The sequence below is a fragment of the Leopardus geoffroyi genome, chromosome C1 (genome assembly GCF_018350155.1).
Source record: "Leopardus geoffroyi isolate Oge1 chromosome C1, O.geoffroyi_Oge1_pat1.0, whole genome shotgun sequence".
In the NCBI taxonomy this organism is placed as follows: domain Eukaryota; kingdom Metazoa; phylum Chordata; class Mammalia; order Carnivora; family Felidae; genus Leopardus; species Leopardus geoffroyi.
Window position 1 is genome coordinate 105,549,213 of NC_059328.1, and position 3,263 is coordinate 105,552,475.

The window sequence follows — 3,263 nt, forward strand, 5'->3', positions numbered from 1 at the left end:
TTACTAAAATTAATTTGTAACCTCCAAATTAAAAAGCAGTTCAATATAATGTGTTTGCATTCATTTGCAGACACGTTCAAAGTGGTAAAGAAAAAATTTGAGTCTTTCTATACACACATTCCCAGCTGAGGTTGAACAAGATGATGTTTTGCTTTCTTGTTTTAGCTCTCATATTGTAAACAAATGTTCTTTTTGTGGTCTATTTAGTACCATGTTTTTGCATTGTTGTGACTTTTTGTTTTCTTTTTTTCCTTTCTCTCCTTTTTTTTGTTTGTGTGTGTGTGTGTGTGTGTGTGTGTGTTTTGGTAATTTTGCTGTTTAAAATGGATAGTTGAAGTGCTGTTTAGACATAAGAAAGTTGTGATGTGCCTTACAGGGAAACTACATGTGTTGGATAAGCTTTGTTCAGGCATGAGTTATAGTGCTGTTGGTGTTGGCTGTGAGTTCAATGTTAATGATATCCACAAAATATATTGAATAAAGTTTCTTAAACAGAAAGACACATAAAATGAGATTTTATATTAATCAGTTAATGAAAATGTTGTGACCATGGTCTCACAGGAATGTAACCCTGTATTTCCCTTAGAAGCAATGGTTCAATATTCAAGAATTCAGTGTTGTGGTATTATTTGCACATAACAACGGAAAATAATGAGAACTGACATTATATACTGACAGAGTTCAGAACATACTACCCCAAAATATGGGACATTGGCATATTGGAGTTTAAAAAACTTTTTTTATTGAAAAATTTTTAGTGTTTATTTATTTTTGAGATGGAGAGAGACAGAACACAAGCAGGGGAGGGTTAGAGAGAGAGGGAGAGAGACACAGAAGCCGAAACAGGGTCCAGGCTCTGAGCTGTCAGCACAGAGCTGGACGTGGGGCTCCAACCCACCAACTGCGAGATCATGACCTGAGCCAAAGTCGGACGTTTAACTGACTGAGCTACTCAGGCGCCCCTAAAATTTTTTTTCAATGTTTATCTTTTTATATTTTGAGAGAGAGAGAGAGACAGAGACAGAGTGTGAACAGGGAAGGGGCAGAGAGAGAGGGAGACACAGAATCTGAAGCAGGCCAGGCTCTGAACTGTTAGCACAGAGCCTGAAGGTGGGGCTCGAACTCACCAGCTGTGAGATAATGAGCTGAGCTGAAGTCCCATGTTTAACCAACTGAGCACCCAGGTGCCCCTGGAATTTTTTTTAATGCCTATTTATTTTTGAGAGAGAGAGAGACAGAGCAGGAGCAGGGGAGGGGCAGAGAGAGAGGGGACACAGAATTGGAAGCAGGCTCCAGGCTCTGAGCTGTCAGCACAGAGCTGGAAGCGAGGCTCGAACCCACGAACCATGAGATCATGACCTGAGCTGAAGTCAGACGCTTAACTGACTGAGCCACCCAGGCACCCCAGCATACTGAATTCTTAAGTTGAAGGATTTTGAGAAATGGCAGGTGCAGGAAGGATTCTTTTTATCTGTCCAGTTTCCGCTGAACCAGTGCCTAGAAACAGTGGTGGCAGAAGGACTCTCTGACCTCCTCCTCTTCCTCTGAAGCATGTTGTAAGACCTTCATGTGAAAGGTACTCTCTATACCTAAAGGAAAGGAGCATCCTTGTCTCCGAAGACAAAGGGATGCCAAGAGAAATCCAAATGAACAGGCCTTGGTAAGATTCCTGTAGTTCAGTACTATTAGCTCATACCCTTTTGTCCTATCACACTTTTCCAGGACTTTCCATTCTTCATCAATCATTGTATAAAAACAGTCAAATGTATTTGTCCTGGTCTTCGTTTCCTTATGAAGGCTCCTGGGTCATGTAAAACTTACATTAAATAAATCTGTATGCTTTTCTATTGCAGTTGAATTCACAGGGCTCCAGCTAGAGAACCTAGAAGGGTAGTGGGAAAAAGATATTTTCTTCCTCCCCTACAATACTTTTTTATTTTTGAGCCTTGTGAATGTATTAGCTCTACTAAAAAAAAATTAAACAAACAACCATCTCCAGGAACTGCTACCTGAATATTATAAAATTTTAACTTACTGGTTTTTTTTAAAGATTATTTTTATTTATTTTGAGAGACATTGAGCATGAGTGGGAGAGAGGCAGAGAGAGAGGGAAAGAGAGAGCCCCAAGCAGGCTCCGGGCTATCAGCAAGGAGCCTGACTCGGAGCTCAATCCCATGATCCCGCAAGATCATGACCTGAGCTGAGATCTACAGTATGTTGCTTAGCCAACTGAGCCAGGTGTCCCAGCTTACTGTTTTCTTAAAGCAATCTCATTAATTATCTTTATCTCAGTGAAGTAGAAAGAAAGAAGAACAAAATCTGGGTTAAATATAGGCCTAGGAGGGATAAGAAAGAGAGAGGGAAGAAGGAAAAGAAAGTTTTGAATAATAGCTTCCTTTAAAAATTTTTTTCTTTAGGTTCCTTTACATTTTAATAGAAGTTTTAAAATAGTTTCTGCAAGTTTTAGATTTCCATTACTGTGGAAGAACTATTAGGACACAGCTTTACTTCTAACACAATATGCTGGTTATTCATTTTTTCTTTCATCTATCTATCACTCATGTATCTATCACTCATGTATTTTTTCTTTCATCAAATAGTGACAGAGTACTTTAAGGCAGGCACTGTGCTATGTACAGTTACAGTATGTTACAAAGTGGTAACAAGAGTCATGATTTCTGCCATAGTTGAGTCTATGATCTAATGAAGGAGAGAGATGTTATACAAACAAGTATAAATATGTATATAATTATAATTTGATGTAAGTACTGGATTCAATAAGAGTCAAAGGTGGAAAAGCAGTTTACATGAGAAGGTGTGTCATGGAAGACCTAAGGAAATTACATTTAAGTTACAACCAGAGGGATGAGTAGAAGTTATTAGAAGAAGAGTGTGAAAAAAAAAGAAAAAAAAAAAAAGAAGAAGAATGTGGCGGGAAAGTATGCTGTGCAGGGAGAAAAACATTTGCAAAGGCCCTAATATGAGAAGTACTTCAAAAACTGAAGGAAGGCCAGTATGGCAAGTGCATAGCAAATGTGGAAAACTGACTCCAGATGAGATAGGAAAACCAGGATATGCAGAATTTAATAGTCAATGTTAAGGAATTTGTGTTTTATTTCAGGTATAATGGGAGCTATTGAGTGCTTACGATTGGGAAAGATATCAAATTTATGTTGCTACATTATCACTCTGGTTGTTGGTTGGAGAATGAATTGGGGAGGGGGGCAGGCATCTGGAAAGACACATTGATTCATCCTGAGTAG